This window comes from Trichosurus vulpecula, chromosome 8 (assembly GCF_011100635.1).
Source record: "Trichosurus vulpecula isolate mTriVul1 chromosome 8, mTriVul1.pri, whole genome shotgun sequence".
Taxonomy (NCBI): Eukaryota; Metazoa; Chordata; class Mammalia; order Diprotodontia; family Phalangeridae; genus Trichosurus; species Trichosurus vulpecula.
The window spans coordinates 70,363,414-70,385,114 of NC_050580.1; the positions used below are offsets into that span (position 1 = coordinate 70,363,414).

Below are 21,701 nucleotides of genomic sequence, written 5' to 3' on the forward strand. Positions count from 1 at the left end.
AGGAAAAAAGAAAGGAAGGCAGGAAGGAAGGAAGAAAAGAAGGAAGAGAGGAAGGAAAAAAGAAAGGAAGGAAGGAAGGAAGAAAGAAAAGAAGGAAGAAAGGAAAAAAGAAGGGAAGGAAGAAAGAAAGAAAAGAAGGAAGGAAAAAAGAAAGGAAGGAAGGAAGAAAAGAAGGAAGAAAGGAAGGAAAAAAGAAAGGAAGGAAGGAAGGAAGGAAAAAAAAAAGGAAGGAAGGAAGGAAGAAGGAAGAAAGAAAGAAAAAAAAGAAGGAAGAAAGGAAGGAAAAAAGAAAGGAAAAAAGAAAGGAAGGAAGGAAGGAAGAAAAGAAGGAAGAAAGGAAGGAAAAAAGGAAGGAAGGAAGGAAGGAAGGAAAGAAGGAAGGAAGAAACGAAGAAAGAAAGAAAAGTTTCTTCAGTGTAATTCCTGAGGCTACAATCTGTGTTGCAGTGTCTAGCGACTCATAAGATTCACATTACAGGCTTCAGGAACCTACCAAGTACATCCTAGTACCATAGCTCTTAGCAACTAGCGCTATTCCAAAGTAGGATGTGTTGCCTGGGGAGTTTGTGGGTATATCCTCTTTGGAAGATTTCAAGTAGGAGTTTAATGACTTGTTGGGTAATTGTGGAGGGGATGCTCTTCCAGGTATGAGTATAGCTGCTGAGTTCTCCTGCAACTCTGAAGTTCTGTCATTCGGAGTCTGTGATGCGCAGAACTGCAAGCTCTTTGCTCCGATACCCACAGTGTAACACTGCTCTAATCAACTTCGGTAACTAACGCCACCGAAGCAACTGCGAGTGGGGCCTGAGCAGGTGTACTAGGAATGGGGGCAGCGTGCGTGGGTGCTCGCAGCGGGCCCTTTAAGGGGCGGTCCTCAGGTGGTTGGCGAGTTTCGACTCTACGGCTTCCCCCTCTACCGGCTTTCCCGGTCTCCCTCCTCTTTTTCCTCCCTTTCCCTCCCTCCCTACTCCTCCTCCTCCCCCTTCTTCTGTTTTCCCCTCCCCCTGGGGGAGGCTCTCACCTGGGCGGACCGGCAGAAGCAACCAATAGGCTGATGGGGCGGGCCGCAGAGTCTGGGTAGCGGCTACCGCCGCCGCTCTCGGGTTCCTGGAGTGCCGGGGGTCTTGTTGAGGGAGAGTGCCTGTGATGACGGCCCTTAGCCGGACAGAGGCTGCTGCCGACCCGCCCAGGTAAAGCAGGCGCCGTTGACCCCGCCGGACTAACGGACGAAAGGACAGATGGACTGAAGAACAGATGGTGGGAGTGCCAGAGCCTCCTCCAGCGTGGACCAAGAGATTAACAGACAGACGACCAGAAAGACCACCAGCTAGCCCTCCAGGGAGGCGCGTGAGTGGAGGGGGTGGGAGGTACTGGCAGGCAGGCAGACAGACAGCCACACATTATGACAACCAGACAGCCAGACTGCTCGCCCCTGAGGTTGCACAGACAGGCGCTGTCTAGTCCTAGCTCAGTCTGGGGGCGCGGGACTCCAGAACGCTCCGCCTGCCCGCCTTGAGAACGGGAGGGGAGCGCAGGAGAGGAAGGCGAGGGGAGGTCGGAGGGCAGCCTGGGAGCCCCCTCCTCCCTCTGGCCGCGAGGTTGCATCAACCTCCAAGAAAGTGGGTTTACTGGAGCCGGAGCCGGAGCCGAAACCGGCTGTTTCCCGTAACTTACTCAACCCCCGCCTCACTCTGGGCCCGCGGAGCTCCCTCAAGCCGTCTTGCCTTCTGTCCTCTCCTTTCGTTCTCTCTTTGTCCATTATCTTTGCCTGCAGACTTCAAACGCCTCGGCAGCTCAGCCCCGAGCTGGGATCAGAGCCTGGGGCCCGAGGGGTTGGGAAAGGGGGAGCCCGCAGCCCCGGCCGGTCGCCCCCTCCTTGCTCCCAGTCCCAGCTTGTGGACTGCGGGTATCCGGCTCTGTCGTTGGCTCTTTCAATTCCGCAGCCTCTGTGCTCTCTGCTCTTCTGGCCTCCCAGAGGCAGGTCAGTCTTGACCCGGGACCTCTGAGGCCACTTAGCGTTCCGATTGCATATTTACCAAACGCCTGGGAGAGGGAGGGGGGAGTGTTGGGCGTCGAGGAGAGGGTCTGCCAGCGGTTTGTTTTTCCACTGTATATAAACACTTTCCTTTGGACCAAGAGGTTACCACCAGCTGCTTGGAATGCCGGCGATATTTGGCTGCTGAGGCCAGGGTGGCGGGACTGTTCCCCATGCCTCCTCCAAAACCTCTTGAGGTGGGTTTGAAGTGCTGGCCTCTTCCTCCTAAAGCTCTCAAGCCTAGCCCCGAAGTTTCTCCATGATTTTACTTCTGAGGGCAGTGGGCTTGGTGACTTGGCACAGGAATAAGGACCATTTTATCTTGGAAGTGGCACAAGGCCATGGAGTGGGCACTAACCACTAAGAGGTATGGAAGGAAAGATACTGATTTGTTTGGGGATGTAGAGAAGGCAGATTATATTGGATTAGTGTAGGAAAAGAAGCTGGGGATGTTTGGCCCAAGAGACTCAGACTATTGGAGTTTTGTGGATATAGTTGTCCCTTACTAGTCTAATCCTAACCCTCTAAAAGATGAAGTTGGAAGGGCAGCCTGACACCACTATAGATGGAAACACCCCTCAATTTTAAGGTTCCATTATTAGGAAAGGAGTACCCCTTAAGACGGTAAGCAACGACTTGAAGAGAGGGACTTCTCTGGGAGTTTTAGCGGACTATAAGCTCAATATGAACTACTCAGTCAATAAGAATTTATTAAGTACCTACTATGTGCCAATATTGTGCTAAGTCCTGGGGATATAAAGAAATGCAAAAGATAGTCCCTACCTTCTAGGGGCTAACAATCTAATAGGGGATTAACAGTGTGAAACAGCCGACCAAAGAGCCAATGTATTCTTAGGCTGTTATAAAGAGAGGTGTGGTGTCCAGTGTAAGGGAGGTAATAATTGTCCTACTGTGTTCTACTCCCTGGGTCAGACAACATTTATAGTGCAGTTCACTCCTGAGCACAAACTGGAAGGCATTCAAAAGAGGGTGACTGAGTATGATGAGGGAACTGGAGACCCTGGCATATAAAGACTGGCTGAAGGAATTAGGGATGTTTAGCCTGAGCAAGAGAAGACTTAAAGGGAACATGTTAGTATTTAAAAAGCTGGCATGTGGAAGGATTGCACTTATTCTGCTTGGCTCTAGGAGACAGAAATAGGCACCTTGCAGAGAAGTCAATTTAGGCAGAAAAGTCCCCTTACAATTAGAGCTATCCCAAAGTGAAGTGGATGGCTTCCGCAGATTTTATCACATATCGGAGTAGATGGAAGAGATTCTTGTTCAGATATGAGTTAATTTATATGGCCTGTGAGGCCCCTCTAACCAACTCTTATTGTGATTCATTCCTATCTACCATCCATGCCCTACTAAGTTCTGGTCAGTAGGTCTCCTTTCTCTTGGCATCTCTTGATTTACTAAGTGGCCTTAGGACACTCTCTCCTTGAGCCTCACTGTCATTGTAGAGGGACTAAGTCAGCTTAGAGAGAATCTGAGTTGTCCCAGCATGATTCTGGCAGTTATAACAAGGTGTTTCTCCCTGCCTTCGGGGGGAACAGCCGCACCTATTTTAAGCGGCTGGAACTGTGCATTAACTCATTGTTGGGCTTTGGCTGTTCCGTCTGGATGGATGAAGAATCTTGGCATGTTGAGTCTTTCTTTTGCATTGTTTAGCATTGCTAATAAGGGAAGGAAGGTTTGCAAGTTTGTTCTTAGATCTCCATGTCCAGATGATGCCATGGTTAAAGAACAGTCACTGATAAATATTCATGGGTGCCCTGGCTTTGCCTGCCCTATTCCTATCTTTGCCTGTAACTTGGTGATGTTCCACCGATGCAACATGAAACTTACATTTGGAAATCCCAAGAAAGCCTGAGTGGATACACTTGAATTCTGCAGTATGAACAAGGAGCAGACTGCTTCACCCTCAGAAACAACAATCATAAGAAAATATAGCAGGGAGTATGGAACCTTGAATCCACAATTCCTCCATTTTATCCCTCTCTTTGCCCTTTCTCAACCCCACTTCACCCAGAATTTGACCCTGTAGTCAGCCAAGCTCACCTCCCTGACCCAGAGACAATAGCTTCCAGTCCAAGATCCTAAACACCAAATCAAACCATCAATATGGGCAGTATTCTGAGAGGTAGAAAGACAGAAAATCTCATTCTTTAAGTGACTACCTCTAAGTTAGCAACTTTAACGGTTTCTGTGTTTGGGATTTTGTGTTGGATTACTAGTTCAATGCAAAAAGGCTTTGTTAAATGAGAAATAAAGCAAAGAGGGAAGGACTGTGTTGAAAGCTACTTGTAAGGAGTATCCTCAGATTCCATTCCACATTTGTCAATGTCTACTGTGTGTTTTTTTCCCCATTATATAATTAAGAGCTCTTTATTTTTTCAAATTTCTTTTTCTTTTTTAACATTTTTTATTTAAAGTTTTGAGTTCAAAATTCTATCCCTCCCTTCCTCCCTCCCTACCCTTCCCCCTCCCTGAGACAGTATGCAATCAGATATTGGTTATAAATGTGCAATTTTGTAAAACATTTCCATATTAGTAATTTTCTACAAGAAGACTTGAAAAAAGAAAGAAAATGAAACATAGTATGCTTCAGTCTGTATTCAAACAATTTCAGTTCTTTCTCTGGAGGCAGATAGTATGCTTCATCATGGGTCCTTTAGGATTGTCTTGGATCATTGTATTGCTGAGAATAGCTAAGTCATTCACAGTTCTTCATCAAACAATATTGCTGTTACTGCATATAAAGTTCTTCTGGTTCTGTTCACTTCTTTATGCATCACTTCACGTAAGGTCTTTCCAGGTTTTTCTGAAGTCATCCTGCTTGTCATTTCATATAGCATTACAATCATATACCACAGCTTCTTCAGCCATTCCTCAATTGATGGGCATCCCTTCAATTTCCAATTCTTAGCCACCACAAAAAGAGCTGCTATAAATATTTTTGTACAAATAGGTCATTTTCCCTTTTTTTAAAAAGATGTCTTTGGGATACAATGTCTACAGTTTTGAGCACAAGGAATATTAATTTGCCCTTCCCTCAAGCAATTGATAATTAATTTTGGGAGAGGGGTAGGGAAGGCTTATATTCAAATTACAGTGATTCAAAGGAGAATTGTTCAATGCAAAGGAGAGGAAGTGTGACTTAGTGGAGAAAGTGATGGGTTTGAAATGGTCCCTGTCCCAATCTTGAGTAACCTTGGAAAATCACTTCACATCTCTGGGACTTAGTTGCCCATTAGAAGGCAGCTGAAGGGGTTGGACTAGAATGATCTCTAAGGTCTGTTTTAGCTCTAAATGCTAATGATATTATGGGAAGGCCAGGAAAATGCTAAGAAAATTTTGAGGAGACACTTCAAAAGTCATGTGAAACAGCCTGTCTTAGATTTGCCTTGAAGCTATAGTTCTCAAGGTCCAGGGGCAAAGGAGGGTCAGAGTAATGCCTTGAAGAACAGGTATTTCTTAAAGGGACAATTTGTGGGGAGTGAGGAGTAGGACCATAGTAGGTAGCCTTGGTTGAGATGTTGGACTCTGACCTCTGTACCAATTAGTTCTCCCAGTTTGCAAAACATATGGGGATCATAGTGTCACCATGGATCACTCATGTGATATGAGTTCAGCAACTGAGATTAGATAGAAAAGGAAGTGATGCAGTTATCCCATCTTGGGGTCATGTTACTTGTGACTTGGGACTTGTTCACCAAGTACTTTAACCAACAGGCAGCTGGTTATAGCCCTTTCTTGGAGAAGGAACAGGCAGCTGGCTATAGTCCTTTCTTGGAGAAGGAACAGGTAGGAATTTGCCCATTACCTTAAGGTTCCCTCAGCATATCCTCCTATGGCCTTGCCTGGGAGCATCTTCTGGATATTGACATTCCAAAAAGCTTTGTCTCATTCTCAGGATTGGGTTGATGTGCCTATGGATGCCAAAAAGTAGGATTGGTGCTGGGAGGTGAGGGCCAAGTTATTGGGTTGTCTCGTTTGGGAAGAAGAACAAATTCAACTCTCAATGTGTCAGAACTCACCCAGGACCAAAGGCTTCTTTCAGGGGAGTACAACTTCATGGAACTAGGCCAAGGCCATGGTGGAGAATGTTATTCTTTATTTTGGGTACGTGTAGGCAGGGGCACAGACAAGTACATCTTGAGATGGGAAGGGATAACATCTTCCTTCTCCCTCTCCCCCAGGCACTTAGCTACACATTTGAGGTAACTTGTTGCATACATTCTTTCTCTGGGGCAGTGGTTGGCCTGGGTAGGTGGGTAGGAAGCCTGGCAGTTGGGCAGGAAGGGGTCTGACTCTGAGTCCTTATGGCTTTGCTATTACCAGTTGTAAAGTTCCCAGTGAAGAGAAAAGCAGTTGACCTCAAAAGTAATTGTGGAGGGTCCAGAGGGCCTACTCCCTGTTTCCTGAGCTGAGCCTTCAGAGCAGGACTGAGCAACCTTGGATGCTTCTCTTCTAGGGGGAGAGAGGAAGAGATAGGAACTCCCTAACTGGAGAGAATGACCATAGAACTTCCAGGCACTGCTGGGCAGCCAGCTTTCTCCTGGTCCTGAGGATTCAGATGTTTCTACCAAAGGAAGTCTGATCCTTCTCTCCATTCTCTTCTGTTTCATGTGCTTTCTTTGGACCAGGAGCTGAGCATGGAGAGTAATCAACTATAGTGCTTCCTGCCTCTATTAGAATCTTTTCCCCATTTCTCACACTGATGGGTTCTATACCCTTGCCTCTTTATTTGTGACCTTATCCTGGTCCATGGCCACATAGTTTCTCAACCCTTTCTGCTCTCTCCATCCTTCTTTTCTCAAACATGTCCAATTTGTCTTGAATTATTGTGTTTTGTGGAAGGAAGGAATCCCTCATATGGGCATTTCTCTCCACTTAATCCTATTCTCAAAGGATGGGCAATAATGAATTTACATGGTGATTGCCTAAAAACAACTCTGTGTGAGAGGTGTTAAAAATATCACGTCCATTCTAAAAAGGAGAAAACAAAGATGTGACTTGTCTACACAAATGTCACTGCTAACAACCCTAATAATAGCTAATGTTTCTATATCACTCTAAGGTTTGTTTCAGCAACTGTACCAAGGGGCTCACAATCTGGTTGCAGAAGCCCCTACTTGTTCTCAAGGACAGATTCCACTGATTCAGGCAGGATGTGTGTGCCTGGCACCATGACTAGTGGCTGCCTCTCTGGCTAAGGGCCGTTTAGGGAAGATAATGCTTCCTGCTGCATTCTTTAGATTGTGGGAAGTTCTGGGCTCATAAGCCACAGCTCTGTTGGAATGCAGAGTCCTAGCTCCCATTCTGCTCAAGCAAACTTGCTGTTGCCCCATAGGATGGCTAGTATCCTCAGGTGTGGACTAAGCACAAATAAATAAGATTCGTATGACTAAATAGGTGTGAGGAAAGTGTTCTAGAAACCTGAAAACACTACGTAAAGGTAAGCTATTATTATTACTGTTTTTTGGCTTCATATACCACTACAAACATTCTGGGAATAAAGGTTGTGCCCATGCTATATCTGCAGAGTTAGGAGGACAAGTGTTGCTAGTTAGAATCACGTGGTCTTCAAAGCAGAGGGCAAAGGCTCCTGGTGACACTAAGCAACTTCCAAGCATGCCAGTAAGGATTCACAAGAAAGCCTTCTGGAGCACTGCCAACCAGAGCTCAGGCAGGTGTCCTATATATGGAGCGTGACAGATAACACCATTCCTTATAGTTCAAGGGAGTTTATTCTGTTGTTTGTCCAAAATGAAATACAAGGGACTTCAGCTTGAAGGCTTAAAGTTCATCTTCTCTAGAATGACTCAATTTCTTCATCTGTGCAATGAGGCTCTTTCCCAGGGTTGTTTTTTTTTTAGTTGTTGGTTCTTTTTTTTATGTAACCATGTATAGCAATGCTGGGAGCATTTCAGAGTGGACACTTCCTGCAGTATAACCAACGAAAGTCCACAGGGATTACTTGAGAGTGGTCCTAGTCATTAGGGTGGAGCTATCAAGAGGACTGAATACAAACAATGGCTCCTGGAAGGTACTAGAAAAAAAAACCAGTGAAAGATGTGAAGTAAGTATGCTAATTTCAGACCTACCAGTGGGCTGGCTACCTTTAGATTTTAAAAGTCTAAAATTTGCTTTCTGGGAGGATTAAGGTCCTACACCCCCCTTTTAGAGCACTGTAGATAAAAAGTGGCACCAAACCTAATCCATCCCCACTGAAAAAGAGGATCAGATTCTGCTTGCCATTATCATCCTGCCTGTTCCTCTATATTTTCAAGGTATTGGTGATGGCATCTTACCTATACGTGGGACATGTTTGCCAAATAGAAAACTTTGTAGTCTTTTTGCTGATTAAAGGTCCTGAGAATGAAGACACTGAGAATAAAAAATTGGACGTGATCTTTCCTGCCCCAATCTGGGCAGTAGGTGGAGGACAAAGGAAAAGGCACTCTTCCTGTGCCCTTATCTCCTTTACCCATTGAGGAGTGCATCCAACTATCCTTGGGTCTCATTGATGCCCTGTGCCCAAGATTGTGGCTGAAGCCAGGATCTTTTCAGAGTCAAGACTGCCTGCTCTTCCAGTGACATCTTACCATCCCCCACCAGATATGGAATTAGGGATGCTTCCCCATAGTATTGGATTCTAGTTCTACAAGTGGGGCGAGTAAATCTGACATTCATATCTCCTTTAAAAGTGCAGATCCTCCATAGAGGATTTATGGGACAATGTGGACAAGAATCAGGAAAGATGAATCATGGGTGGGTAGGCTGAAGTGCTCACCTTGATGGGGTCATGAATCCAAAGAGATAGTAAAATGTAAAACACTTACACTTTCCTTCAAACAACCTTTGAGATGGGCACTGTATATTAAAATACCCATTTTTTTCAGATAAGAAAACTGAAACTTGAGAGACGTTAAATTCCTGTCCCTCAGTCACACAGCTCATAAACCTTGGACCGAAACTAGAATCTCCTGACTCAAGGACCAGTATTATTTCGATTAGACTATACGCTCCTCCCCCACCCCCACCTCTGAAGCCAGAGTATGTTGTAGACTAGGGCTTAGTTTACAAACAAAGGTTAGAAAAGTTAGCTGGTTATAATTTAATGATATCAGTTAAATAGTGACCCTGAAGTGCCAGTGCTGAGAAGGAAGATGAGCTGAAATCAGAATGGGCAAAGTTTACCTGGGAGCCTGACTCAGCTATCATGGGACTTGCCAGACTTAAGGAGGGGAAAGGTGGCACACTTTGTGTTGGATGCTCTCACAGATGCATTCCCTCCCCAAACTTCACATGTGTCTACAAACCCCTTAATTCTGTTTTCCCAGTACAGTTTCCTTCCCATGCTCTTGACCCTCCTGCCCAGGGTTGAATGATAACAATAGCCTTATTTATATAGTTCTTCACAACTACAAAGCTCTTTCCCAATGTATTGCCTCATTTGGAAGACCTCCAAGTGACATCTGACATTTGACTTTGTGGTCTGGGCAAACTTGCACTTTTCCTTTGGAGTGGACCAAAAGATGAAATGTTGAATCTAGGGATCAGTCTGTCCTTAGAAACACTTCCTAGTAGTCTGGGAATATGCCTGGCCTGCTTAGCGGTGAGTAATAGGAAGGGAGAGGGAATGAACATTTATATAGCGCCTACTATGTGCCAGGTACTGTGTTAATAGGAACTTAACAAATATCTCATTTGATCCTCACAAAACCCTGTGATGCAAACGTTATTTTCCCCTTTTTAATAGTAAAGGAAACTGAGAAAAAAAGAGATTATGTAACTTGCCCGGGAGTCAAGCAGCTAGTAAGTGTCTGAGGTGGGACTCGAACTCAGGTGTGGAGAGATTGTTCTGCCTTTCCCACTCAATTCAGCAAGCATTTATTAAACACCTGCTATGTGCCAGGCACTGTGTCAGGTGCTAGGGAGACAAACAGAAAAACACAAAACCAGTTCCTTCCTTCAAAGAGCCATCATTTTGCTGGGGAGATTCAGCATGCACTCAGGTTAAAAAAAAAGTAAATAGGAGACATCGACAAAGTAATTTGGGGGAGGGCTGAACCACTGTGGGAATCCAGAAAGGTCTTATGTAGGAGGTGGCCCTGAGCCAAGCCTGGAAGGGAGCTGGAGGTTCTGAAGAGTGGAAATGAAGCAGTGGAGCTTTCCTGGTGTGGGGGAAAGCCTGTGCAAGGATACCAGACAGAATGTTCTGGAATGAGAATAGCAAGTCGACTGCTTTTTGTCTATGAAGATGAAGTGAGTGTAACCAGTCTGAAGAGACAGGCTGGAGCCAGATTTGGAAGGCCTACAATGATAGAAGAGTTTGTAGTTTGTCCTAGAGGCAGTGGGGAGCCATTGAGGCTTCTTGAGCAGAAGGACATGGTTAGAACCCGGTTTTAGGAATGCCAATGCCTAGTCATTCTTCACTGTCTGTGTCTTGCCTCAATAACACTGGATTAGACATGTGACCTATGCTAAAAGCCGGGGTGGAAAAGAATTCTCAATTTTGTTCAGATGAGGAGAGCAAGAGGGAAGGGATGTTGCCCTTCAGGGGCTCCCTGATGGATGTCTATGAGGCAAGAAAATCAGGAAAACAAAGCAACTACTTAAGCAGGTTTCCTCCTTCCTAACCTGCAGAGAGAGAAACCTCTTTGATGGAAATCCAGGACTGTGCTTAGACATTAGGTGACTTGCTATCCCATTGTCCCCAAGCCTCTCTGAGTTAGGAGGAAAATATCACTCCAAGTTGAACAGACGGTAGTAGCTGACCTGATGCACTCATCATGACAGCACCCCTGTTGCCTTCTTGTTTTCCAAAGGTGGCAATGTTCCTTTCACAGGGGGGCTGGGCACACGGTCCCCATCTGCTCACAGCTTGTGTTCTTCGCCCATTCTCCAGCTTAGCCAAATTTCTGAGTGCAATCCTTCAAATGCTCAAAGTCCCACTGGCTAATGTTGGAGGAAAAACTTTGCAGTTGGGAACTCGAAGATTGGACTTGTAGTCCTAGCTCTCTTTTTAAATGGCTCTGTGACCTTGAACAAGATGTCTAACCTCTTAGGGCCTTAGTTTCCTTGTCTATATGATGACGATTTGGATTAGATGACTAGTTTCATTTCCTTTTTGGAGAGGATTTCTGGATTTTTAGACCAGGGAAATGCAATGGACAACATTGACTTAGATTTCAGTAAAACATTTGACAATGTCTCATGCTATTCCTGTGGACAAGACAAGTTAGAAAATAGTTTGGAGAATCTAGAACTCGTTGAATAGCTAAACTACAGTTAGTAAGACTTCAACGGCAATTTGGAAGGTCTTTCAAAGAGTGCTCCAAAGAATACTCCAGAAATCTATCATTGGTCCTGTGCTATTGTAATCTCTTTATCTAAAGGCAGAGATAACATGCTAATCATATTTGTAGTTGACCTGAAACTAAATTCAATAACTCATGAGTTATATGGCAAAGTCAAGGTCCAAAAATTTCTTGACAAGCAATGACAATAAACTGAATCTAATAAGATTTTAGTTAATGGTAACACATACAAATGCTTACATTTGGCTTCAGGTGTATTGGGTTCCCATTCACTGAATGACCACTTGCCAGATACACTGTAGTGGGCATACTTGTTTTCTGTGACCTACTCTTTCTCTCTTTCTTTCTTTCTTTCTTTCTTTCTTTCTTTCTTTCTTTCTTTCTTTCTTTCTTTCTTTCTTTTTCTTCCTTCCTTCCTTCCTTCCTTCCTTCCTTCCTTCCTTCCTTCCTTCCTTCCTTCCTTCCTTCTTCCTTCTTTCCTTCCTTCCTTCCTTCCTTTCTTCCTTTCTCCCTTTCTCCCTTTCTCCCTTTCTTTCTTTCTTTCTTTCTTTCTTTCTTTCTTTCTTTCTTTCTTTCTTTCTTTCTTCCTTCCTTCCTTCATTCCCTCACCTCTCTCTCTCTCTCTCTTTCTTTTTTTCAAAACCTCTCTCTGCTTTGGAATAGGCAAGTTGCTGGCATGTTGCAGCATATGCTGCATCTCAGAGTTCATGTTATCAAGTTTAGTCATGTAAATATATGTGTGGTGGAGGAGAGAAGTGACTGCAGGATTAATTAGGAAGGGAAAAAACTGAGTAAATATGATAATTTTCTTTACTTTTTCTCTCTATGTCTAATACTTTCTGTCTTGAGACAATCAGAAGAGAGCTAAGACAAGGTTACCTTCATTTTCTGTCTCTGGCAAATGGCCTTTCATACGCCCTTGGTTACTTGGCAAGAGAGAAAGTTAATAGAGTACAAAGATGATTGGACTTAGAGTCCAGCAGCCTTGGGCTTGACCACTGAATGTCTCTGAGCCTCAGTTTCCATTTCTGGAGATAGAGCAAAAAGTATTATCTATGTCATAGGGCTGTTTGGAGTATCCAGTCAACAAATGCTTATAAAATCTTTGGTGAACCTCAAAAAATTATGCTTTTTTTAAAAAAAAACTTTTTTCAGACTTTTTTTTAGCTGACCTGAAGTCAGCTTTAAAAAACTCTCTATGGGATCTAAAATTTGATATTTCACCTCATACCTTCCCTTTGGTGTTGATGTGCTTAACAGTGATCAAAGTAAAATGGAGTTGGGGTAAAATCCAGAGCTGGAGGTGTTTTAGCATCTAATTTTCTAAGGTTACCTACCTTCCATCCTACTCTGTGTCTTCAATCCACCTGTTTATGTACATGTTGTCTCCCCCATTAAAGTGGAAGCTCTTTGAAGGGAAGGATTATCTTTTGCCTCTCTTTGTATCCCGAGTGTTTAGCACCATGCCTGGCACATAGTAAGGACTTAATAGATGCCCGTTGATGATTGATCTAGTCCAGTCCCATCTAGAAAATGAGGAAATCAGGGTCCCAAAAGCTTGTTAGTGGGATTAATAGGACTTATTCTACCCTTAGATGTGTTCTGGCCAGAATGCTCTTTTCACTACCCTGGGCAGCCTCCCATCAGCTCTGTTAACTTTCCCTGTTATCTCCTGACTACTAATTGAGACACTTACAAAAATAAAGATGCAGCTTTCAGCTGAGTTCCCAATCTCTGTTCCCCAAACGCTGAGCACATTCACAGTGAACTCGCCCCTCTTTTTGTGTTGGAAGGGCTTGTTCTATTTTAGACACCAGAAAAGGGAAGACGAAACAGTGAGAGTTAATTATGGTGTTTGCAGCCTTTAAGTGTATGTAATTCTGGGTGTGACTTTCAAAAAACTTCTCCCTTCAGGCTGAACATTTCCCTTTCTCATTCCAGCTTCCAAGGCGAAAGGGGTGAAAACTAGCAGAAAAAAATGGAATGTTAGCCCAAGCATGTGAACCCAAAGAGAACTCCAGGAGAGAGCATGCACCTGCTTCAGTGAAAGGAACCAGTCACAGGTCTGAGTACCCACCCCAGGCAGCCTTTCTTCACACCCTAGCCCAGAGACCTGCCTACCTTTAGGATGAAATCCTCTTCCTACCTCCCTCTCCTCCAGGGGCTTTGAGCTTCATGGCTGTGCTCCTCTTTGCTGTAGCTAAGCCAGCACTGTGTAGGTGGAGTGTAGATGTGAGCTTTGTAATGGGTCTGAAATGGACTAATAATGAGGGAGACAGATTGGGGCCAATACGGTAGGTAGGTGGGGTAGGAAGGCCCAGAATTCTGAACAAGAACAAAAATCAGAGGACAGGAGTGAGTTAATCCAAGGAGGAGTTGGCAAGAACAGCTTGAAGAAGGTGACTGAGGCTAGATATCCTTGGAGAGAAATATTTCTAGAGGAAGATTTCTGGTCTGGAGGAGCCAAGGCCAGCATACATCATATCAAACAGATCAGGGTATCATATACCAAAGGGAAAGTGATGACATAAGGTCAAGGTTCAAGGAAGTTGTGAGTTGTCTGAGATCACAGGTAATAATCAGAAAGAGGCAGAGCCGGGACTCAGTCAGGCCATTTGTCTCAAAGTCCAGTGTTCTTTCTAATATACCCTCCTGGGGATGGAGTTATGAGCTCCTTCTGCCCCTCCCTCCAGGGTTTCTGTACCTGGGTCAATACAGTATTCGTATGGTTCCAAGCAACTCTCTAAGAGGATGAGAGCAGAAGAGATGCTGGTCTGCTTTGGTAGAGTGAGTTCCTCACCAGATGAAATTACGTGGCTAGGAAAACATTCGAATGTAATAAACCACTTGTACTGTTGGCCTTCTTGCTCCAGTCATTTGCTACATTTGAGTCAAGATTAAAAAAAAAGGGAGAGGAACTGAATTCAGAGATAATTTGAGGTCCAATGTGGAAAAACAGGTATTTCACTCAAAACATTCCAAACCCATATTTTACCTGTCAGATTGTTTACTACTTGTTTGCTACGTTAAATAGCCTCTGTGCCAATAAGCTCAGTGATGGGAGCGTGAAATTAAGAAAGTCTAGGTGATAGACGACATCTAAGCAGACCAAAGAACTACATTCAAGGTTCCATTCCCTGGTGACAGGGAAGCTCGCTTGAGGATATTGAGGTGTAGCCATGAGAAGGCAAAAGGTCCTAGTTCCTGAGAGTTTGGGACCCAATTTTTGGCCTGGCAGAGGAGAGAGGTAGCACATGCTATGGGAATGTGACAGTCAATTATGTCCCTTCTCTCTTTGCTTTGGGGTTTAGTCTTTACAACTGGGCCTACCCCTTTTTGTGCCCACCCTAGCCAACATCTTACCTCTTACTGGAAGTATTGTGCTGCTGTAGAGTTGGAGGTGGGAAGTGGTTAGGGGGAAGGGTAGTTTTTGCCAGTATGTGGGTGTGTCTGTCTCCACATGCCTGTAGTGAGGATGTGGGCTTGAACATTCTTGTATTAGTTAGACTGGGGGAAAAGATCTTATAGTGTTACTGGAATAATGATATTGTTCTCTTATTATCTCTACTCTGATTAGTCATGGGAGACCTCTGTGTGTGTTGGTGGAGGTGTGTCTATCTGTGATCTCAGTATATTCATCTATCTGTATGGGAACCTTATAGAGCTTACTCCTCCACTCAGAATTGGGCTTCTCTGTCTCCTCTTTTCACAGTAGTCCCAGAGCAACCACTTTAGAAGCATTCTTCTTTTCCTTTCCTATTATGTCCCACTAGGCTTTTCCCAGGGGTAGGAGAGGGAGCAGACTCTAGGACAGGGGTGGGGAACCTGTGGCCTCGAGGCCACGTGTGGCCTTCTAGGTCCTCAGGGGCAGCCTTTTGACTGAGTCCAAGTTTTACAGAACAAATCCTTTATTAATCCTTAATTTATTAATCCTTGATAAAAGGATTTGTTCTGTATAACTTGGACTCAGTCAGAAGGCTGCACCAAGGACCTAGAAGGCCACGTGTGGCCTTGAGGCCGCAGGTTCCCCACCCTTGCTCTAGGACCTCACAGAGAGACCAAGTCTTAAGAGGATGTTAGCTCTGACTGAATGAATCAATTTCAGTGAAAGCCTCAGATATGATCAGAGCCAGCTCACAGACTTCCCTGGCCAGATCCATTTGGATCATAAGATCAGATATTTAGAGCTGGAAGGGGCATTAGAGTCAAATGAGTCCAATCTTCTCATTTTACAGTTGAGGAAATTTAGGCGGGGAGGTTAAGTGACTTGCCCATTTGGGCTTCTCTGCAGGAATCCTTTTGGAGATGTTTGAATGTTGGTTTCACCTGTCCTGATGACCAGTTGACAATCTGTGCTGATGAGGACACAGCAAGAATTAAAGCCCCCAATGAGTTAACCTCATTCTATCTCCAAGCCATAAACTGATTGCTAACCCCAACTACAGATTTCTTCTTCAAAGTCATGCCCTGTGGACAATGGCATTGCTGTAACTTTCCTCTCTTTTCATTTCTAGCTGTGGCCCTCTCTCCAAAGCTTTCTGCCTGCAATACAGTGCACATTCAGTTATGCAACTGTTTTCCTACAGTGAAAGTGAGGCACAGATACAAAATCTATGCAAGTGAGGTGAATTACAGTATGCAGCCTCAGCTACCCACTCAGTCAGGTTTAAAGTATCATAGCAACACAAGAACATAAGCCCTTTTACAATGATCAAATTTGACTCCCCTAAATTTACAAATGATGAACCTGGAGACTATAGAAGGTAGGTGACTTGCCAGGCTAGTGGCAGAGCCAGAATCAGAACTAGGATTTCCCTTATCTCTTCCTACCTATGTGATGTTGAATAGCTCACTTAGTCTCTCAGATTTCTCATCTCCAAAATGAGGGTTGAACTAGACGTCTGGGATCCTTCTAGCTCTAATTACATGTTGCTCTGTTCTCCTGATTCAAAATCAGTACCTCTTTATGGTGTACCTACCACACTATCACTTCAGTTTCTTCTGGCATCTTCATTTCACCCCTCTTCCCATCTGTTGGTGCTTTCCAGACTCGATCTTTGAGGTCATTGCCCTTTTTTCTAGTTCACCTTTATTTCCAGGTTTCTACACAGGCTGAATCCTATTTTTCCACTCCTTAGGTCCCTAGAGAAACAGAGTCCTTTTTCCTTTGGGCTCCCAGTCTACTTTCCAGGTCCATTCGTGTTACACTACACTACACACACACACACACACACACATACACACACACACACACACACACTCACTCTCTCTCTCTCTCTCTCTCTCTCTCTCTCTCTCTCTCTCTCTCAAATGCACTCAATTAATTCCAGTGGCTCTATGTTACCTCTAAAATCAAATATAAAATCCTGCTTGGTATCCAAATCCCTTCATAACTTATTCCCTGGCTCCCCGGCCTTCCAGACTTCTTACACTTCACTCCCCACTACACATTCATGATCTAGTGACACTGTTCTTATTGTTCCTCCCTCCAACAAAACACTTCATCTTTTGGCTCTGGGCATTTTCTAAAATTCTATTGACCTTCTTAACTTCTTTCTTGTTTATTTTGTGGTCAGATTTATCTTGTTCTGACAGTGGGAGGTTGAGGTCTTCCACTAGTGTATTTTTGCTGCCTATTGGCTCTGGGCATTTTCACTGGCTGTCCCCCATGCCTGGAACTGCCTACTGGAACATGCCTGGAACTCCATGCCTCAACTCAGCCTACTGACTTCCCTGGATTCCTTCAAGTCCCAATTAAAATGCCATCTTCTACAAGAAACCTTTCCTAACCTTTCTTAATCCTAGTGCTTTTCCTCTTTTGTTATTTTTTCCTGTACATTGTTTGTATATATTTGTTTGCTTGTTTTCTTCCCCATTAGATTGTGAGCTCCCTGAGGGCAAGGACTATCTTTTACCTCTTTTGTATCTGCCTCAGATAGCACAGGACTTAGCACATAGTAGGTACCTAATAAATGCTTATTGACTGATTTTTTTTTTATGTTAGGTTGAAACAATTCCCCATAAAATTGTCCTAGCCAATATCCTCTAGAACCTGCCCCCAGAAATTTCCTGTCTTCTCAAAACTTACCTCTGCCTCTCACAAACATACAATGCCTTGGTTGTCTCCCTCCAGCTCGATTTTCATTCAGCTCATTCACCTTATATCCATTTGTTATCTAGGGGTTCCAGGATTAATTATTGTGGGAGCCCCGATCCCTTCTGCAACTTTACCTCTCTTTATCTCATCACTAGAGTACATTTTTAATGGCAACAACAGTTACTACACCCCACCCTTGCCTTTAGATGAGCTTTGTATCTTCTTCATGGAGGGAGTGGCCCTTAGAAGGAACCTAGAAGGAAGAGGAAAATTTCAACAGGAGAAGAGAAGTAAATCCTAGGGAGAATGTATTCCCAGAAGACAGAATTAGGAGCACTGAGTGTGAGTTTCATAGAGACTGGGTCTGACTGTCAGGTTGTGGTTATTGTTCAGGTATTTCAGTTGTGACTGACTCTTCATGACCCCATTTATTTAGGCACATGTGTTATCCCTTCTATTAGACTATCTATGTCCCTGAGAACGGGACCTGTGCCCTTTTTAATGGTTTTCTTGCCAAAGATACTAGAATGGTTTGCCATTTCCTCCTCCCACTCCTTTTACAAGTGAAGAAACTGAGGCAAACAGGGTTAAGTGATTTGCCCAGGGTCACATAGTTAGTGAGTGTCTGAGGCTGGACTTGAACTCAGAAAGGTGAGTCTTCTTCACTCCAGGCCTAGCCCTTTGACTGGACATAACCTTAATAATTGGAGGTATCTAAAAGTGGAATGAGAAGGTTCAGGAGGTGCTGTGGGTTCTCTGTCACTGTAAGTCTTTAAGTGAAGGCTGGTTGATCACTTCTCATGGGCAGCATAGGGAGCATTCTTGTTCAAGGACGAGTTGGAAGTAGACAGTCCCTTCGGTCCTTTCCAAATTGAAGATGTTGTGCTTCTGTGATCTTTGAGTCTCTCCTTTCCCTCACCTCCCACACTGATACAGTTTCTAAATCTTGCTGCTTTTTCCACCACACTGTCATCTTCCGACTCTTCTCTCTCCTCTCACTCTTCCACCGCCCTATCCCGGGCCCCTATTACCTCTCACTCTGGGTTATTAAAAACAACCTCCTAACTCTTTTTTTTTGAGGTCCCTTCCAACTCTGAGAGTCTCCTTTTCTCTCCAATCCATCCTTCACACAGTTGCCAAAATAATCTTTCTAAGACCTTGCTGTGTCAATTTCATTTGACATTGTTCCCCCTCACATATTCCGTCTCCTCCCTGTCTCCTCCCTGTCAGCTTATACTTCTTCCTCTCTGCTGGATTCCTTCTGTCCCTGACAGCTGAAATTTCTTGCTCCCTCCTCAAGTTTTCTTCTAGCACTTTGTTTCCATTTCTGTTTTGTCTGTGTTACATTATCTCTGATACTGTATTTATTTGGGCACATGTTTTATCCCTTCTATTAGACTATCTATGTCCCTGAGAACAGGAGCTGTGCCATTTTTGAAATTTTTATATCCATAGCAACAAGCATAGTCACTAACATTTTGTTGTGGTTGAGTTGTTTCAGTCTCACCCAACTTTTTGTGACCCCATTTAGGGTTTTCTTGGCAAAGATACTGGAATGGTTTGTCATTTCCTTCTCCAGCTCATTTTATAAATGAGGAAACTGAGGCAAGCAGGGTTAAGTGGCTCGCCCAAAGTGACACAGTTAGTGTCTGAGGTCAGATATGAATTCAGGTCTTTCTGCCTTTCTGCCTGGTACTCTATTCACTGTGCCACCTAGCTACTCTCATTGACATTTGGCAGGTGCTTAATCAATGTTTGATTGAATTGAATTAAATATATGTCCCTTTAACAGTAGATGCAATCAAAGCAAATGCATTTGTATTAGTAAGCTTCTGAAGTTTCCTACAGCAAGGGACATTTTTTTCTGTTTTTTTATGCCTACGCATATGTTGTTTGCCCTGCCTTCTGTGTGCCGGTGATTCTCAGCGTAGAGGAATAGCATATCTGTTGGTCTGTGCACACTGCATTTAGGTTGTCATGGCTTCAGGTATAGGGACTGCCGGGCCCTTGGGGGCAGGAGGAGGGATGCAGTGCATTTATTAGGGATGTTTGCTTACCTTCCTTTACACAAATTCTCCCACTCAACAATGAAAAGGTTTCTGGGGACTCTGGCCCCAGAGAGAGGGAATAAGAGAAGGGAGGGGAAGGGAGAGGAAGAGATAGCTGCGGGTCTCTCCTCCCGAGGCCACCAGCTTTTTTTTTTTTTTTTACCTTACCTAAAGTCATCAATTGTTTCTCTGAAGAGATGCTAACATAGGCCAAACAATGTCACCGGGGCAGTTACTTCCAACAATAGGGATATGGATATACTTTATTAATGACTTAACTTTGAAGCTGCCATGCTCTTAGTTCCTCTTGGCAGGCCCTTCTGGGGGAAGGAATCTTGGGCAACATTAACAGGTACATGAGTATTCTGCTGAACCCGAGGTCACAAAGTGATTACAGATTCCTCCAGAACCAAGCTAAGACTATACTTGAAGTAGTGTATCAACTCAGGCATAGGAGATACCTTGACAGGAAGGAAATCCCCTCCCCTGCTTCCCCTACACTCCCGACAACCCCCAACCTCTGCTGCACTGGTTATCTTTCTGCATGAGTTTGGTATACCAGCAGAGAACTCTGCTACACAATAAAAAAAAAATGACTAAGACTTCCATGGTGGGTGATGTAACCTCCTTGCCTCCTCCCTCTCACTTCACTCCACACATGATTGCTTCATGAATGATGAACATGGGTTTCAAACTGCTTCTTCTCCTTAAATATATTCATAGAATAAAAATGCTGCATGAGTAGAAATGCCTATATTCTCTCAAAGCACAATGGTCTGTGCCCCTCCTACTCCCATCCTACCCCCATATTTCATCTGATGTAATTTCTAATGGTTCAGAACAAATATTAGGCAGGGCAAAGTGTTACAGGGCCTACCTGTGCCAAAAAAAATATATATATATACAACCTCGATGTGGTCTTTAAGGGGAAACTAGAGAAAATATCAGTATTCTGGTTCTAGGAGTTGTACTTTGGATCATTCTAGTCAATAAAGAAGATTCCATGTTTATAATAATAGCATGCTTCTATGGTTTCATGTTGTAGTGTATTATAAAATAAATGTGGTAGCATTGGTGACTGATAAATATCCCCAGGATTTATATGCACCAGGATTTCTGTAGATTACAGGATGCAAGAATGAAGGGAGGGGAGATACTTAAAGTGACTCAGTTTCTTGATACTGAGGCTATTCCTCACAATCTTCTCTATCCCTGTCACCCTTCTGTTGACCTCAATGCCACTCTCTCGAATTCTTCATTGACTTTAGTAGTAGCATTAGAGTTTTTCTCTTCACCCCATTACCTGTACCATCCTTGATGATTTCAACATCCACAGTTCATAACCTGGTGTTCTGACCCACAGCAATACCCAAGATGGTACAACAGGTAAGGGTCCTGGCTAGCATGCTACCACCATGAAAAAATGCTGCCATGGGTAAGCAAATAATCAGTTTGCCAACATCTACTATTTTCCTGTATTATTTGTCCTCCCTAATTCCAGACTTACTTTCCTAGTTTTAGATACCTGCTCCAAACTCCATTTCTGCCTTCTGCATTGCCCTTCTCTTGATGCCCTGATAAAGTCTGGCTTGGACTGGCAAGTTAAGCCTGCACAATGCTCTCATTCTCTGGGAGATCATTCCCCTGAATTTATAAAATTGCCCTTACCTTTTAGCATATTTTAGCCCCTTTCCCTCCCAAAAGTGTGGGATTGGATCCTTGCCTCACAGTTTCTTGACTTTTTCAACTATGATGGCCTTTGTCTCTATTTATCACCAAGTGTGGTCAGTTTGGACTCTATTTTCACTTGGAAGTGCTCTACCTCCAATGACTCAAGCTCTGACCATCTCCAATCCTTCTCCTTCTCCCTTACTCATACTGACACTGATCCAACCTCTCATCCTAACCTCCAGTATTTTGACCCTCCCTATTGTAGTCTATCTATCCCCTTCTAGCTTTACTCATGTCACTAACCAGCCTAGACCCCAGTTGTCAGGTTTTTTTTCCATTTTAATCTTGCTACCAATTAAAAATCTTTTGTTCCCTTAATCTTCCTCTGTATCCACTCTAAAAATTCTCAGCCTTGGGTACCTCCTCCCCTCCAATCATTTCCTCTGCTTCTGAACTGCCAGAGGTTACTGGAAAAGGTCACAAAGTCAACCTATTCCAGTATAAATTCATATTTTCTA

At 43.9% G+C, this 21,701-nt stretch overlaps 1 protein-coding gene across 4 annotated transcripts in view; it reads left to right on the top strand.

Moving 5' to 3' along the window:
• The first annotated feature begins 1,053 nt into the window (after positions 1–1,053).
• The window catches only part of GRAMD2A (GRAM domain containing 2A), a 78,263-nt gene continuing 57,615 nt past the window's right edge, over positions 1,054–21,701 (top strand). For 2 of the 4 annotated variants that reach the window (XM_036737078.1, XM_036737080.1), the window contains exon 1: positions 1,122–1,190. The gene's annotated coding sequence lies outside the window, so the exon portion shown is untranslated. Of the gene's footprint in view, positions 1,191–1,295; positions 1,348–21,701 lie in introns of those variants that run through there. The other 2 variants (XM_036737082.1, XM_036737079.1) reach the window with 2 other exon arrangements.